Here is a 17,438-nt window from a genome sequence, read left to right as displayed (position 1 = left end):
TCCTCTTTATTATTATTATTATTTATTTCTCGGTCGTTGGTTTGTAGCTCCAAACATCTAGTACAACTCAACGTAGGCAGGTGTATTGATTAGCGCGGTCTATGACTATGTTTTTCTCTGTATTAATTCTTTGGGTAGAGCTTCTTTTTACAGCAAACTTGAAAAACAACTTTTATTTATAAAAATGCAATTTTTTTGAAATTCAATGCAGAAACACAGATGAAATAATGATCTTTTAAACAAGATCCAACTCACAAACATCCACATGCCAGAAGACTTTCACTTGTTCTAATGTCTTCAACCTTAACACCAGTATTCAGAAGCATGAATTACGAAAGACCACCTCGTGATTTCATCAGAACTGAATTCTGTTTACCCAACACAACCAAACCATCCGCCTGCCTGTACTCATGGTTACCTACACACCAGAACATTTAGCTACTCTAAATATCTATCTATTTAAATGTTCTGGGTTCTTTTTTTTTTCTCTGTCTCTGTTTCTTTCTGATGTTTTTTTTTTTTAAATCTATTTCTCCTTAGTTTCTTTCTCTGTTTCTTTCTATCCCTTTCTGTTTCTCTCTGTTTCTATGTTCTTGTTTTTCCCCCTGTTTTTTTCTGTTTCTTACCGCCCCTCTCTCTCTCTCTCTCTCTCTCTGTTTCTCTCTATTTCTATCTGTTTATTACTGCCCCCCATCTCTCTTGTTGTGGGTTGTTTAGTAGAACAGATTACAGATGTCTGAGATGTAGATTTAGGTCTAGATGGAGTTCGTTCAACCAACAACATATAACAACTTGTAGAATATACTTAAGGAAACGGTATGAATCTTAATAAACAACTTTAATACAATATGAAAGGGGCACAGTCCAAATGTCGACAGTTACTACAAAAGAAGGTCTCGCCATTAACTAAGAGGAGTGAGTCGTTAAAATCTATCTCATAATTCCTTATTTAGTTAATTCCCATAATTCCTATGTCCGTCTAAAATAGTCTAATTATAATCTCGTCAAATTCCCAATAAAGTCTATAACACTCTGTTTCTTTCTGTTTCTCTCTGTCTCTATATTGTTTTTTTTTCTTCTGTTTTTTTCTCTGTTTCTTACCGCCCCTCCCTTGTTTCTCTCTATTTCTATATGTTTATTACTCCCCCCCCCCCCCACATCTTTCTGTTTCTCTAAAGCGCTCTGTTTCTCTCTCCCTCTATCTGTTTCTCTATGTTTCTTTCTGTCTACGTATACCCGTGTCTCTGTTCCTCCAAATCTTTACCGCTCATCCATCGTCGTTTTCTCAACATGTGGCTCGCGTACCCTGGGGGGCACACCTAAAACAGGTAAGGAGATACTCAAACAAAAATTCGTAAATGGTATAAAGGCTCCTAAAGGCGCAAAATGTTATTAGCTATACGTGAAGATATCTATTAATGAAGTGGGGAAGCAAGGTAAAAAAAAAAAACGGAGACCAAACGGGAAAACAAAAAGATTTGAGAACCGCTGGACTACATTATTTATTTGATTACCTTTGTCCGTAGGCCCTGCCACACATCTGTTCAACGTTGGATTGATTTACGCCGTGACATTAACGTGGGTTTAGAGACTATAGATTTCCCGCCCACCTATTTGACTTTAACCATGTTTCTACATGGCCGCTTTTTGTTTTAAATAACAAATACATTTGACAAGTTCTTGCACTCTCTTGATCCATTTTTTTTTTACTTTATATTTACACACACATTCACATTTGCGCAGAGACGCGCTAAGTCTACGTTTCCTGCCTGACATGCGCAGTCGCCTATACTCTCGAACCATCTGTCTGCACACCTTTTTCATCTCTAAATGTCGTCTGCAGTTATGTTTCCCTTACCTCCGTTTCTCTAAACCAGGTCTAGATCTAGTTGTCCATAATAAATGGACGATATGTGTGGACGAGTCTTTCATCGTACATAAAAATGTAATGTAAAGATCGTAAAGAGGAAAAAACAACATATATAACTTATATTTTGCCACTATGTTACATAGTTTATGCAAATTTTAAAAATCTAAAATCTAAACAGATTCAAAAATGCATTGAGCTAATTAGACCTGTAACACCAGGATACAGTGATTTAAACCATAAATCTACTATTGATGGGTTATTATGAATTTAAATTTTGTTTGCTTGATGCTATTGTTGTTGTTGTTTCATTGTTGTTGGCCATGTCGTTATGGTGCTTTTTGTTGTTGTTGTTGTTGTGGTCCTTTGTTGTTGACTTGCTGTAAGTTTTTGGTTGATGTTTAGTTTGTAACTGTTGTTGTTGATTTTTTAAAATCATGATTGTTACTATCATTTCTATGACGTCACTTGTTTTAAGGATCTTGTTGTCGTTGTTGTGATTGTTTTTGTTGGTGTGCCTGTTGCAATCTCTATCGTTCTACAATCCATAATGTAGATACCGTTTTGCAAGTGCCCATTAGCTAGGCCTCAGAATTTATTTATTTTTTATCTGGGCCTCTGAAATTCAATAAACTTACCCAATAAAACTTGATTAGCTTGCCCTACAAAATATGATTAGCCGGGCCTTTGAAATTCGATTGGGCCTATGAAATTCGATTACCTGGACCATAATGTAGACACCGTTTAGCAAGTGCCCATTAGCTAGGCCTCAGAATGTATTTTTTTTTTAGCTGGGCCTCTGAAATTCAATTAACTTTCCCCATAAAATTTGATTAGCTTGCCCTAAAAAATATGATTAGGCTGGGCCTTTGAAATTCGATTAGCTGGGCCTATGAAATTCGATTAGTTGAGCCTATGAAATTTGATCAGCTGGACCTCTGGAGTTAGATTAGCAGGGAAATCTATTGAGCTAGGTTTTCTTAATCTAAGTTAGCTTGCCCTATGAAATGTATTTAGTTTTGCCTCTGAACTTTAAGTAGCTGGGCACCTGAAATTTAATAATCATCTGAAATTGATTATCCTTCTTCTAATTTATTTTTTTTTAGCCGGGCCTCTGAAATTTATTTAGCTGTGCCTCTACAATTTGATGGAACACTTGCTTTGGTCATTACTTGGAACCTGAAACAATGTAGAAACATTTTTTTTAAGCTCGCGCCAGACAAAATGCTCACAAACTTCGGAATAAACACAAACATATTTTCTCTCGTGACGTTAGAGGAGCAAAGAGCACGTGAGCTGGTTTTAAAAAATCTTGTACACAGCAAGCCATTTTTTTTTGGCTTCTTCTGGAAACAAGCGGGGGAAAAAGAAAAAAAGAAAGACATAAACATTATTGTCAGATCTGTACACATTTTGTACAACAAGGGTCTTGTTTGTTTGTTGGAAAGGTTGAACACAATGAGATAAAAGAGAAGAAGAAGAATATGGAAGAAGCGGAAAGGAAACGGAAGATAGATAGATAGATAGATAGATAGATAGATAGATAGATAGATAGATAGATAGATAGATAGATAGATAGATAGATAGATAGATATAGATAGATAGATAGATAGATAGATAGATAGATAGATAGATAGATAGATAGATAGATAAATGGATGGATGGACGGACGGACGGACGGACGGACAGACAGACAGACAGACACACACACAGACAGACAGACAGATAGATAGATAGATAGATAGATAGATAGATAGATAGATAGATAGATAGATAGATCACCATTATACTGTAAGATACCCCCAACGTTAAACTGCATGGATTTTTTTTTGTGCACTGTCGACAAAATGAACCCTCAGTAGCGCCCTTAAATGTGAAGGTCTGCGCCCCATCTCTTATCCACCCCGTTATCTCCCTTTCTCTTTAACGCCACACCTAGCGCCCTTTGAACTAAAAAAAAAAAGAAAAAGCATCCCTCTGCTAGTGTTTGAGTATTACCTTAGTTTTAAGGCTGTTTCACACGTGGTGACAACCTCCCACCTCCCTCCCAGTGACGTGCGTCAATGAAAGATCATATCCCCCCCCCCCACACCCACACCGTGCACTCACGAGCTCACTTACATACCCAGGCACGATCACGCACACGCTTTTTTTTTTGTTTTGTTTCACGCGCGAACGCCTGCATTCAGCACGACCACTCTCTCCATCACGCGCAAACACACACACACACACAAATGTGCTTGAAATAAGAGGAGTAAGAATATTACACTCACACCTACACACACACACGGAGATGACATTGGCATCCAAGAAGCCACGTACTGTACCTGAATCCTCCCGCTGAGTGCGACTGCTACCTTTAGGTGTCTGAAAAAAATACCCAGAACCTAAGTGTTTTTGCAACCCAAAAAACCCAGACTTTATAAACTGTTTAAGTAACTTTTACTGATTTAGACTAATCACAAGAACGTAGCTAGGAATTTGCCATCATTTGGAGGCCGGGGGGCTTGACTTTTTGTGGACCCCCTGCATTTTGCGTAATATGTAATGTAAAATATGTATGTACGGAAGGACGGACGGACGGACGGACAGGCAGATAATATGTGATGTAAAAAAAAAACCCACTGATTTGGGCTCTCCCCTCAAGTGGGATTTTCAAATTCTTCCCCTCCCTCCCCACCCTAGCTACACCTCTGACAAATCCAATACACATTTTAACTTTTGATTAAGCAGACTAAGACTTCACCACCACCTTCACCTATCCAATCTGTTTGACTTTTGGGGCGCCACACAAGATTTGTTGACAGTCTTTCCCTTTTCTTCTCAGTCTTTTGCCTTGGATAGAACCTCTTTCAATGGCTGGCCCGTCCATTCTTTTATGCTGTCTCCCATCGATGGGGCTAAGACTTCGTGCTGTCAATACTGAAGGAAGATGAAACATCAATAACATAGAATTTTATAGATGGCTCCTTCTGTCTCGGAAGACAATGGATGTGCCCAGAAGAGTCATTGGCTTTGGTTTCGTCTTGAGACGTGGCAGAATCTGGTGTAGCTAATCAAGCCAATTCTGAAGAGGAGATTTTGCCGCAGTTCGTGCATGTGCATGCATCTGTTTTAGGGCTAGCTGACAGGGCATCTTTCTTTTTCTTTCCCTTGAATTGGTCAGCTTCATTTCTTTTGCAGTACCAGCTTGCCCTGTCTGTCTTTCATGCACACAAATATTTGCACGTCTAAACAAAATGACATTTTTTGAGATTACAAATTGTCATTCATAATGGACCTTATTCACCAATCGTAAACAAACAACATTTAGCCACATGACTCTCCATCTCTTCCATACAAATTACGTAATACACACAGGCTGTCAGGTGACAGTTTTTTTTCGTTGTTTTATCAATATTATCACGTGGCAAAGATAATTAGAGAGACTGAGGAAGAGAGAGAGAGAGAGAGAGAGTCAAATAGAGAGAGAGAGAGAGAGAGAGAGAGAGATCGAGGGATAATTAAAAGAATAAAGGGAGAAAAAAAGAATAAGAGAGAGAGAAATAATTAGCAAGAAAAAGACGAATTTTAAAATACCTAGATCTAGATGAAAAAACCTAAAAGATTGCGATAGAAAACAATAAAGGAAAAGAAAACCCAAGAACAGGTTTTAAAAAAAAAAAGGTTTTCTTTATATTTTGTTTTTTTGCCCAACGGCTATAAACTTTTTCGCCTCCTATAGAGAATGTTTTTGTTTCAAAACACACAACTGCAGATGCTAATTAGGTTAATTTAAGTTGATTTCTGTAACACTCTTTCACAATTAAAGTTTACATAACCCGGAGAAATATGGGTCAGGGTCTTAGCCAAGTTTAAGATATATAGGTCATGCATGTGTAATCTCTTAATAAATGCCCGATTTTATCTGCCTTAAAAAGATGCATTCTCTCTCTCTTTCTCTTTTCTTTTTCGTTCTTTGCGTTCTCTTTCGCAATGGCTCCCACACACTCACTATGAGTTGGTCTTTCACTCTCTCTCTTACTCACACTTGCTGCTTCCCTTTTGTTTCTGTAGACATCTTTCATCTCTCAAACACTCGCCCACCCCAGGTCTTTCTTTCTCTCTCTCTCTCCCTCTCTCTCTCTCTCTCTCTCTCTCTCTGTGCGCCTCTGTCTCATAGCCAGTCTTAGGTATCTTATTCAGATAGCGTTGCGTGAAACGCCATAACATGAAGATGGTATCTTGTGTCGTTCAGATTTGTGAGTACATTAAAATGTTGGTAAGTGCATCTTGAGAGTCTGTGCGCCAGTGTGTGGGTGTAAGCTGTTGGGGGTTTTTTTTGTTGTTGTTTTTTTACAAAAAATAAATAACATAATGTATTCATTCCGCACTGCCCACTACAAACAGAATAAAATTGTATCTACAAACAGAATGCAATGACAAACATTTCTAGAAAATGGCTGCATGGTCGTGTAGTATGTGCGCTGGACTGTCGTCTAAATGAACCTGGGTTCGAAATCTGACCGCCGTCATCAAATGCAGGAGGTCTGTGAATGTACACTACCTATATGCGAATGATTGTATAAATTAGAAGTATTCGTATTTTAAAAAAAGGATAAAAAGAAGCTTCTTTTTAAATGAATAATTCTAATTTTGTGCTTTTACACGCAAATCGTGTTAAAGGAATGTTTTGAAAAGGCGGTTGTCATTGCAAGTTAGGGAAAGATCACACGGTGACTTTAATTACACCAGAGCCTTGAGAACTTTTAAATCAAGCTAAGACTTGGTTGTTAGGGTTAGGGTAAGCCTCGTGTTAGGGAACCACAAGACATTTTGTATGGTGATCTATTAGAAAAGCGGATGAGCTGATATATATATATATATTTATAAATTAGCCAAATAATCTGCCTGGTCGTGCGGTTTGCGCGCTGGATTGTCGTTCGGATTTAACGATGGTCGAGGGTTCAAATCCTGCCCGCTCCCATCCCCCGTCGTCCTGCGGGAGGTTTGGACTAGGAAGTAAACTATCTTCAACTCTGAAGGGACATCCGAAACATGTGAAACATTTTACAACAAAGAAACATTTTACAACGAAAGGATTACAAAATAACACGTTTAATCATTATATATATACTAGCTGGACATGACCCGCGACCCGAGGACTGTAGTTTGGGCATTACTGATCTAGTTGATTGGATTTAGATCTATATCAAACATGGCGAATATTTCCTTATCATTTTTTTTAACATTAGGCTTCACAAAAATGAAGATAGAATGTGAAAACGGGTTTACCAGTTTAGCCGACAGACACATTGATATCTAATACAAAATACTATGAAAACGGGTGTACCAGTTTAGCCGACAGACACATTGATATCTAATACAAAATACCGTGAAAACGGGTTTACCCTATTGTTAAAAAAAAATATTCGTTCTCTAATACTGATAGATGTAGTTGTTTTTTTTTAAATTATTTTATAGCCTTCCAGTTGTTGGTGGGACATTATACATAACTACTTTCTCTGTCAGGATCTAAGGAAAATTAATACCAAGTTTTATCGAGATTGGTCAAACTGTGTTGATTTCTATGCGGGACATACATACATACACCATACATAAATACATATATACATACATACATACATACATACACCATACATACACCATACATAAATACATAAATACATACACATACATACATACATACATACACATACATACATACATATACATACATACATACATACATATATACATAAATACATACATACATACATACATAAATACACACATACATACACACACACACACATACATACATACATACATACATACATACATACATACATACATTACATATATATATATATATATATATGGCTCCTTTTGTCTCGAAAGGCAATGGATGCGCCCAAGTGAGTCACTGGTTTTGGCTTAATCTTGAGACGGGGCAGAATCTGGTGTGGCTAATCAAGCCAATTCTAGAACGGCAGACTTTGCCACAATTCGTACATTTGTATGCCTCTGATTTAGGGCTAGCAGACAGGGCAGCTTTCTTTTTTTCCCTCTTGATTAAAGCCGCTTCAATTCTTTTGTTCTCAGCAAGGGTTGTCCCAGCACGCACAGTCTGTCTCCATGCACTCCGGTCTTTGGCTATGTTTTCCCACATACTTTCACTGATGCCTGAGGCTCTCATGTCTCGCTTGCAGACATCTCTATATGTTAGTCTTGGGCGGCCCTTGGGTCTGACTCCTTCCACAAGCTCAGCATATAAGATATCTTTCGGGATTCTACCATCTGGCATGCGGGTGACATGTCCGAGCCAGCGTAATCTCCTTTGTGTCAGGAGAGCATACATGCTGTTCATATTGGCCAGTCTCAAAACTTCCTGATTGGAGACATGGTCCCTCCAAGAGATGCCCATTATGCGTCTCAGGCAGCGCAAGTGGAAACTATTCAATCTGTGCTCTTGGTACATGTATGTTGACCAGCTTTCACTGCCATAAAGGAGAGTGCTCACAACACAGGCGTTGTAGACTAGGATTTTGGTCGCTGTGGTCAATTTACCATTTTCCCAGACGCGCTTGGAGAGTTTTGCCAATGCTGTGGTAGCTTTTCCTATCCTTTTTGTCAGCTCGATGTCTAAGTCTAGGTTACTGACAATTGTTGAACCCAAGTAGGTAAATTCCTGCACCACTGAAAGGGTGTGGTTCCCAATTTGTATTATAGGTATTTCTGCAACGTCTTGTGCGAGGATTTCGGTCTTGGAGAGACTTATAGTAAGGCTAAACTCTTGACAAGCAGCTGCTAAGGCGTTCACTAGCTTCTGTAGACCTCCTTGTGAGTGAGATACGAGTGCCGCGTCATCGGCAAACAGCAGCTCCCTTATCAAGATACGACGCCTTTTCGTTTTGGCTTTAAGACGTGCCAGGTTAAAGAGCCTTCCATCGGATCTGCTATGGATGTATATTCCGTCTTCCAGGGATTTAAAAGCACTGGATAGTACGACTGAGAAGAAGATGCCAAAAAGTGTAGGGGCCAGTACACATCCTTGTTTTACACCGCTTTTAATGGAGAATGGCCTGGAGGAAGAACTTTCAAACTGAACGGTGCCCTGCATATTTTCGTGAAAAGCTGACACTAGTTTTCTTAACTTATTTGGACAGCCGATTCTCTCTAGTACAGCAAACAGACCGCTTCTGCTAACAAGGTCAAAGGCCTTGGTCAAATCAATAAAAGCTATGAAGAGGGGCTGCTTTTGTTCTCTGCTCTTCTCCTGTAGCTGCCGCAGAGAGAAAATCATATCTGTTGTAGATCTACCTGCCCTAAAGCCACACTGCGACTCTGGATAAACACGATCTGCCAGGATCTGTAATCGCTTTAGTAACACTCTAGCAAAAGCCTTTCCGACTATGCTAAGCAGTGAGATGCCTCTGTAATTGTTACAATCAGAGCGGTCGCCTTTATTTTTATAAATTGTAACAATGTTGGAGTCTTTCAATTCCTGGGGGACCATTCCTTGTTCCCAGCACAAGCTTAGCAGTTCATGGAGTGGTTTGATTAGGGCATGTTTTCCAGCCTGAATTATTTCAGCAGGAATGCCATCTCCTCCGGGTGTTTTCCCATGTGCAAGCATGTCAATGGCAATGCTCAGCTCCTTTACTGAGGGCGTTTCGTCTAATTCCGTCAAAACTGGAAGTGATGGGAAGTTGGAAACAGCATTTGGTGAGATGGCGTTTTCAATCTGGTAGAGTTCTGCATAGTGTTCTACCCATCGTTCCATTTGCAGCGCACGATCGCTGATGATTGAGCCATCTTTTGACTTGAGCGGAGCACACTTGCTGGTGTGAGGTCCAAAGGCTTTTCTCATGCCCTCATATAGTCCTCTTATGTTACCACAGTCGGCACAAGATTGAATATCTTCGCATAGCTCCTGCCAGTATTTGTTAGCACATTGTCTCGCTACTCTTTGGGCATTGTTACGTGCAGCTCTGAGCCTTATTAAGTTGCTTGGGGTGGGATCCTTCTTGTAGATTAGCATGGCTGCTCTCTTGTTCGTAGTGGCAGTTTCCATTTCTGGTAGACTAGCTTCAAACCAGTCTTCGCTTTTCTTGGTTTTGTTTCCAAAGACCAGTGATGATGTTTGGTAGATTGTATCACGCATAAACGTCCAGCTTTTTTCTACCTCAGTCACAGAGAAGTTTTTAAAAGCTTCCTCTAATTTGTTCTCAAATTCGGTGCAAAGATCAGGATTTTTTGTGCTAGTAGTATTCAGGCGTGATTTTCTTTTTCCCTGTGAAGTGTGGATCTTAGTTGGCAGCAGTCTTGTCCGGCATGACACTAAAGTATGATCAGTATCACAATCCGCGCTTTGGTAGCTACGTGTCAGCAGTATATTTCCAATGTCCTTTTTTCGTGTCAGTATCATATCCAGCTGGTGCCAGTGCCCAGACCTAGGGTGCCTCCATGAGACACAGTGCTGTAGTTTTGTTCTGAAGTATGTGTTGGTAATGCAGAGCTTATGGTATGTGCAGAATTCAAGCAGTCTTTGTCCGTTCTCATTCATCTTTCCGATTCCAAAAAGCCCAAGACAGTCTGGCCAGGTAGTGTGATCTGATCCTACTCTGGCATTGAAGTCACCTAGAAGAATCATATGTTCTTTTTGAGGAATGTTTGCAATGGCTTCTTTGAGGTCTTCATAGAACTTGTCTTTGTCCTCCTGAGGCGAGCATAGTGTGGGGGCATAGGCACTAATTAGAGTGACTTTTCCAGATGCTGTCATCATACTTATGCTTAGTAGCCGTTCCGAGCCACCAACTGGAGGGACTATCATGGGAAGAAGACTGTTCTTGACAGCAAACCCACACCATGTATTCGAGTCTCATCCTGTGCTTTCCCTTTCCAAAAGAAAGTGTAGTCAGTCTCGCGGAGCATGCCGTTTTCGGCCAGTCGGGTTTCTTGCAGGGCTGCAATGTCAATATGTAGCCTTTTTAGCTCGTTGTTTATAACTGCCGTCTTCCTTGCATCGTCGATCTGCCTTAGATCATCAGTGAGACCAGGACACATTGTCCTGACATTCCAAGTGGCCAGTCGCATGACAGGGATTTTCTTTTTCAGTTTAATTTTTCTTCTTTTGTTGCTTGGTGCAAGTTTCCAGCCTACTTGTCGTTTTAAACTAAGCTCTAAGCACCCATTAGAGCAGGCAGGCTGTGGCGGATCAGCACCTAACTGACTGGGGGCTGCCCAGGTTGAGGCGGGCGGTAGCTGATCAGTGAGGCGCGAAGACCTCTCCCACCGTCAGAGACAACCCGTGGCGTCCATACATTACGCCAATCAAGTTGGACTTATAACCCGTAACTGTTGTCTCCCGTGTTGTTTTAGCCGCTTTGCAGCAGCACCAGAGTTTCCTCTCCGGGGCGCATTCCTGGGCCTTGGATAAAGGGGTCATGGGTGGCCCATGCGTCATGATCCCTCTCTCGACCTTGCTGATGTGATCCAAAGGAACGCATCGCATTACATTTGGCACCAACTCAGTTGCAGAAGCTGCCGGAAGGAATTTCATAGCTGATACTCCCAACGCCTAAGGGGCTTCACTCCTGATTTCTCCTCGAGGTTGTCTCCTGAAGCCTCAGTACCGCAAGGCAGCGGGGGTTTGAAGTCAGAGTACCCCTCTCCTAGATGAACTGCCTTACTAGGCTGACGAGCTCCATCTGCCCGAAGCTCCCGGTTTTGTGGCGCCAGGTATCCGCCTTCACCCCTTCACCTGTTAGTAAGAGCAGTTTCGCCGGGCTTAATATCTAAGCCACACGAGCAGGCCAGGTGCTGGACTTAGTTGTCAGAGGCTATTTGAGACGCATGCCATTAGGAGTACTTTATAGACAATGGGAGCTTAACCCCATTGACACCCCTGGCCATGACAACCTTTGAAACCATACATTACATACACACACACACATACATACATACATACATACATACATACATACATACATACATACATTACATACATACATACATTACATACACACATACATACATACATACATACAATTGTACTTTAGCTATTGGATAACGAATACCTGTGGTCTTTGTTTGATGCATGACGGCTGTTAGCTGGCGTGGCGGGAGATGAGAGGAGTGAAAAGTAAAGAAATAAAGACAACCCTAGAGACAATAATTAAGATAGAAATACCTGCAAATATTCATGACTGTGAAAATTTAAAAGCAAAAACATAAAAAAGGCTTATTTTCTCCCATCAACACGGCGGCGTGATCTAGATATCTAGATATGTCTTTATTTGTTTTGTGGTAAATATCCCAACCAGAGGCAATTTTTTTTTAAACGAGCTAGTCTTGGGTCTAACTAGAGATTAAGCTGTCATTGCCCTGTGGACAGGCTGAGCCGACCCCTAGACGACTCAATTGCTTTTCTGTTCCTGCCCCGCTCTACGCGTCATTAAGTCTGTATAAGACTAACTAGATACTAGTGCGCAGACCACCACAGACGACGAAAGGTTATTGTTAAAGATAGCAGAAGTTCTCAAACCTGGATAGACCCATCCCCCCGCCCAGCAGACAACTTAATACAGTCGAGTCCGTTTAATCGGACCACATTTTGGTCCCAGTAGCCAGCTGGTCCTATCTGTTACAAATCGTTACTGTGACCTTATTCTACTTCTTTTCGAGAAAAGGTTAAGGTCAAAACAAGTTCACAAAAGTAAATAAGTGTTAACTCTTTCTCTCCTTCCTAATTGACGATGCCAACGTTTTATTTGACCCCCATCAAACTATGTTTTTTTTTTTTTTTGGATTTATAAAATTTAATTTGTGTTGTTTAAAGAGAACATGCAGCCTCCTATAATTCAATGCCAAACAATGATCTGATAACAAACAAAAAGTTATTGACGTTTAACCCTTACAGGATAGTGTAAAACAAACGAGTAAAACGAATACTATCGAAACGCGAAAAAATAATGACGGATAGAAAGAGTTAATTACAAGTAAAAAAACAGAAGCCAGGAACAATACGTCAGTTACTGGAGGGTGATAGAGAAATATTTCGGACAGAAGTTTCTAGAAAAGACGATTTTAAAACGTTATAAATAGGGTGGAAGGTGAGCTAGTCGGGGTCCTTGAGATGTAGTGGGTCATTGAAGCAGTGGCGTAGCTAGGGGTGGGGGGAGTGGGGGCCCAAATGAGTGTTCGAAATTGTTTTGAACATTAAATATTAAATATTACGCAAAATGCTGGGGCCCCTAAAGAGGTCAAGCCTGGGGAATTCCTGGCTACGTCACTGCCTTGAAGTGTTGTAGGTCTTAGAGTTGTTACAGGTCCATAAGTTGTTACAAGTATTTGAGTATTTAATATCTTGTTAGAAGCTGAGTGTAAGGCAAGAAGATAGAACAGGAAAGTTGTTCAGCTGTGTCGCTATATTTAAGTACTACTGCATTGTGGATTTCTTACTTCAGTGGTTTTGTAACAATACGTATTAAATACAGCTGTATTATGAATTAGTTGAATTAATGTTTTGATGGGGTTCATTAAAAGAAAGTAAAAAAAGAAGTCTAGAAGTTTCTTCAATGTATGTTACTCGTTTTATATTTCCCGGAAACTGATTCTGTTTGTGTCATTATAGAAATATAAACAAAGGAAAGATAATCAATGTATTGAAAACAAACAAAAATAAACAAATCAGCATCGCAAATTTGGCACAGAGATCATCACACTATCAATAGATTCGACTGTATAATCGGATTTGTTTTCGTACTTTAGGATTCGTTCCCTATAAGCGGTTGTTACCTTTAACCGGATTTGACTGTATTCTGATCTTTGCTAAACAAAAATAAAATAAGTGCATCTGCTGCTGTTAGTCTTTAGAAGGAGAACCGTTTTGTTGTTTTTACAATTAAATGTGTAAGCCGATTGGTGAGAGCCTCACACAGGTCTCAAAGAAAGAACTTATTTTAGAGAAAAACATTGCGAAACATGGATTAAATCTCAAACAGAGCAGAACTCTATGTCTAGCAGCCTAACTCTTAAGTCTCTACTATTATTCAAGGTTTATTCTCGAATATTATTACCTAGTTTAGATCTACTTGTTAGACTACATATGTTAGAAGCTAGTGCTATCAGAGTTATATAGCCACGACAATCTTGCTATAGATACAAGACTGTTTATATCCTCCTGTTTTCATATTAAATCCACCCCACTGTATTTCAAGCTTTGGTTTATTATTACCAAGTACCAAGCTTATAGCATCTCACCACGTCTGTCAGGTTCAAATATTGGACATTTCTCCCACGTCTGTCAGGTACAAATATTGGACATTTCTCCCACGTCTGTCAGGTACAAATATTGGACATTTCTCCCACGTCTGTCAGGTACAAATATTGGACATTTCTCCCACGTCTGTCAGGTACAAATATTGGACATTTCTCCCACGTCTGTCAGGTACAAATATTGGACATTTCTCCCACGTCTGTCAGGTACAAATATTGGACCTGTTATTTCTCCCACTTCCCATTCTTGGGACAAGTTGCAACTTTGCACAATTATTCATTGTCGATGACAACACATGAATCATTTTTTTTTTAAATTAACTTATTAGCTCATCAATTAGGTCCCTAGTCGTAATTAATTAATTTCGTTATAAATATATATAAATTGTACCAAACTAAGGGAGATAAACTTTTTGTAGAGACTTTAATATTTCGCTAACAATTTTAAACTAACAATATATCCTATTTTTATGAGTACTTGAATAGTTCAGTGGCAAACGCGTCGGCCTTCCATTATGGAGTCTTGAGTTCGAATTCAGACTGGAGCTACTTTAAAAAAAAAAAAAAAAGCGATGTTTATGTTTTCAAAAAGTTTTTATTTTTTTTTTATTTTTTGTTATTTTACGTTAAAATTCGTGGCAGAGCCCCATCCCCATTCCCGTTTATTTGTTTGATGAACTGGTCATGACAAAGGAATCTTCCTATCACCTAACCCTCTCAATCGTAGCGCCTTTGGGGTCCCCTTTGTTCGATATTCCCATAGGCATTTTCTTTCCTCATGTAAACAAAAGCTTTATCAATCCTCCCCCCCCCCCCATTCATAACACTCCTCGTATTATTTCGCTAAGACTGAGATAACCTTTTTTTTTTTTTTTCGGAAATATTTCGTTCCAAGTTTTTGTATTTTCCCTATTGTCTCGTGACTCTGCGCGCACACTGACACGTTCTATCACGTGGTATTCTCCCCTTGCTGTCGCACTCAACAATAAACAGATTGTCTCCCCTGCACCTATTAACCTCTGGTGACAAATCCATAGAATTTTAAAAAAAAAACGAAGGCCGTAGGAAGTGCGGCTGGCTAGTTTTTTTCTTTCCGACACAATTTCTTCTGACACTTAAACTCCTCCCATCTTTAAAACCTCACTCTTGACTCCGCCCCCTTCCCTATAGCTCATCCCCCCCCTCCTTCCCCTATCTTCGATTACGGACTAAAGGCCCTTAAGTCCAAACTGCTCCAATAGTGCACTTGTTAAACCCATTCCGCATACTACTAAAGGCACGGTGGGGTTGCACCGTAGCGAACCGAAACAAGTAAGAAAGAGCAGATAATAAAAACAAGACGAGATGGCGGTGGTGTTTATGGAAACACAATCTGGCCAAATGTGTAAAAACTTGATAAGAGCGAACCATTTCTCATTCTGCAGAGACAGAATAGTGTGACGAAAATAAATCTTTTATATTTTTTCTTTTATAACCACTCTAAGATAACTCTAAGGTAATAGGAGAACTCTGTATGCACTACACACAAAAAAAAAAAATGAAGGGGAGAGAACAGAGACAGACGGACAGACAGACAGAACTAAAACGTACGCAAGACGATATTTAAAAACAAACAAATAAAAAAAAATGTAACAAAAAAGAGAAGTAGGAATTACAAAATTTGTTTTTCGAGAGAAAAAATATATTACATCCTGCGCTATTTATAAAGCTTATATAAACTGACTCTGTTTGTCTGGTACAAACTTTAAACATATTTGGTCTCCCACTTCCCATTCTATTACAAAGTTCAAACTTTACCACAATTATCCATTAAACCTTACAAGACATGAATAAAAAAAAATTAACAAATCAGTTAATTAAATAGTCGTAATTAATTAATCTTGTTTGATCATAAAAAAATGGAAATAATTCTTACAGTTCTGAGAATATGGCTTTAAATATGGAGTTCTTCAACTTAGATAAGCAAGCGCCCTCCCCCCCCCCCTACCTTTTTCCCTTTTTTACTAGAATTTAAAAAAAAATATATTTTGCTTGTTCATGCGTTAGGATGGTTGACCTAGCTATAAAACGGGTTGCTGAAGTTCGTCCCCTTGGCGTATTAATTCATCTCGGAAGATTCAAGGCTGAAACTAAACAACTGGTTATAAATGACCACAGGCCATAGGAGCTAACCCAGATAGATAAGCAGCCTGAAGTCCATCTATGAGACATCCCTAACAGATAAGAAAGTAAATTTCTCCTTTCAGACCCTTGCGTTCTATAGCACAGATGATGTAAAGGTCATCTGTTTCTGTGGCCCAAGGTTAATGATGGTGTCATGTGACCAGCGCAAAGACCAACCGCCTTTACTTTTCCCCAACTAATGTCAGGTACCCATTAGAGTTGGGTGGACTCAGAAGAGCCCCAAAAATCTCGGAATTTAAAAATTCCAGTCTTCACCAGGATTTGAACCCGTGACAGTTCGCGTAACCTAATCCTTCCACTTTTCCCACTCTGCAGCAGCATTGCAAGGGAGAGGTCGGTCCATTCTTTGACGTTGTCCAGCCAGCTTTTCTTTGGACGACGTTTTCATTGTGCTCCCTCCACTGGACTTTGAAGGATGACGTCTGACAGTGAATTATGTCTTACAATATGACCAGACCAGCTCAGCTTTCGTCTCTTCATATAATACTCAGCATTTTCCTGTAGCATTTACTCTCAAAGGCTTGAATTCTTCGTTCAGCCTCAGAGTTCAGTGTCCAACTTTCACAATGGGATAGAAGTGCAGAGACCTCTCGCGAATAGAGTTTTAATTATACTGGGAAGTAACTCCTCCAACCATATAAGAGAAACAATAAATAAATACACAAAACTACTTCAGCTGTATAAGAAGGTAGAGATCTACCGATACAAAAAAAAACATGGCGTTAGCAAAAGCATCCGTTCTCTTTCGCTCTAAGGAAAAAAAAATTCCCTAAGCATTCTTACTGATCACATTCATGTCCTATTAACATACAATAACGGATTAACACCTAAACAACATCAACAAAAATTATTTTAAATATTAAAAAAAAAAAAAAAAATTCTCCCTCCATCGTAAATTCGCTGCCTCATATCTCAATACTGCACAACACAAAGTATTTATTTCATTCACTGATTGTAAAGGACCAAGCTGTTGTAAGGAATTAAATTTACGCTCAAGTGGCAGGCTGGGCCCCATAGCCTTCGTCGGCTTCAAGTCTTGGAGATAAAAACTCCAAAATAAAACCTACAGCCATCTGCTGTCCACGGCCATCTCAGACTACCGACATTTGGCCTAAAGAGTTCATGC

The 17,438-nt window shown here is 39.7% G+C and overlaps 1 protein-coding gene across 1 annotated transcript in view; it reads left to right on the top strand.

Annotated features, from left to right (window-relative positions):
* LOC106053581 (1,25-dihydroxyvitamin D(3) 24-hydroxylase, mitochondrial-like) overlaps positions 1-17,438 on the top strand; it is a 156,286-nt gene that overhangs the window by 49,828 nt on the left and 89,020 nt on the right. The gene's annotated exons all lie outside the window — the stretch shown is intronic.

The sequence above is a fragment of the Biomphalaria glabrata genome, chromosome 7 (assembly GCF_947242115.1).
Source record: "Biomphalaria glabrata chromosome 7, xgBioGlab47.1, whole genome shotgun sequence".
In the NCBI taxonomy this organism is placed as follows: Eukaryota; Metazoa; Mollusca; class Gastropoda; family Planorbidae; genus Biomphalaria; species Biomphalaria glabrata.
This window is presented reverse-complemented; position numbering and strand designations above follow the sequence as displayed.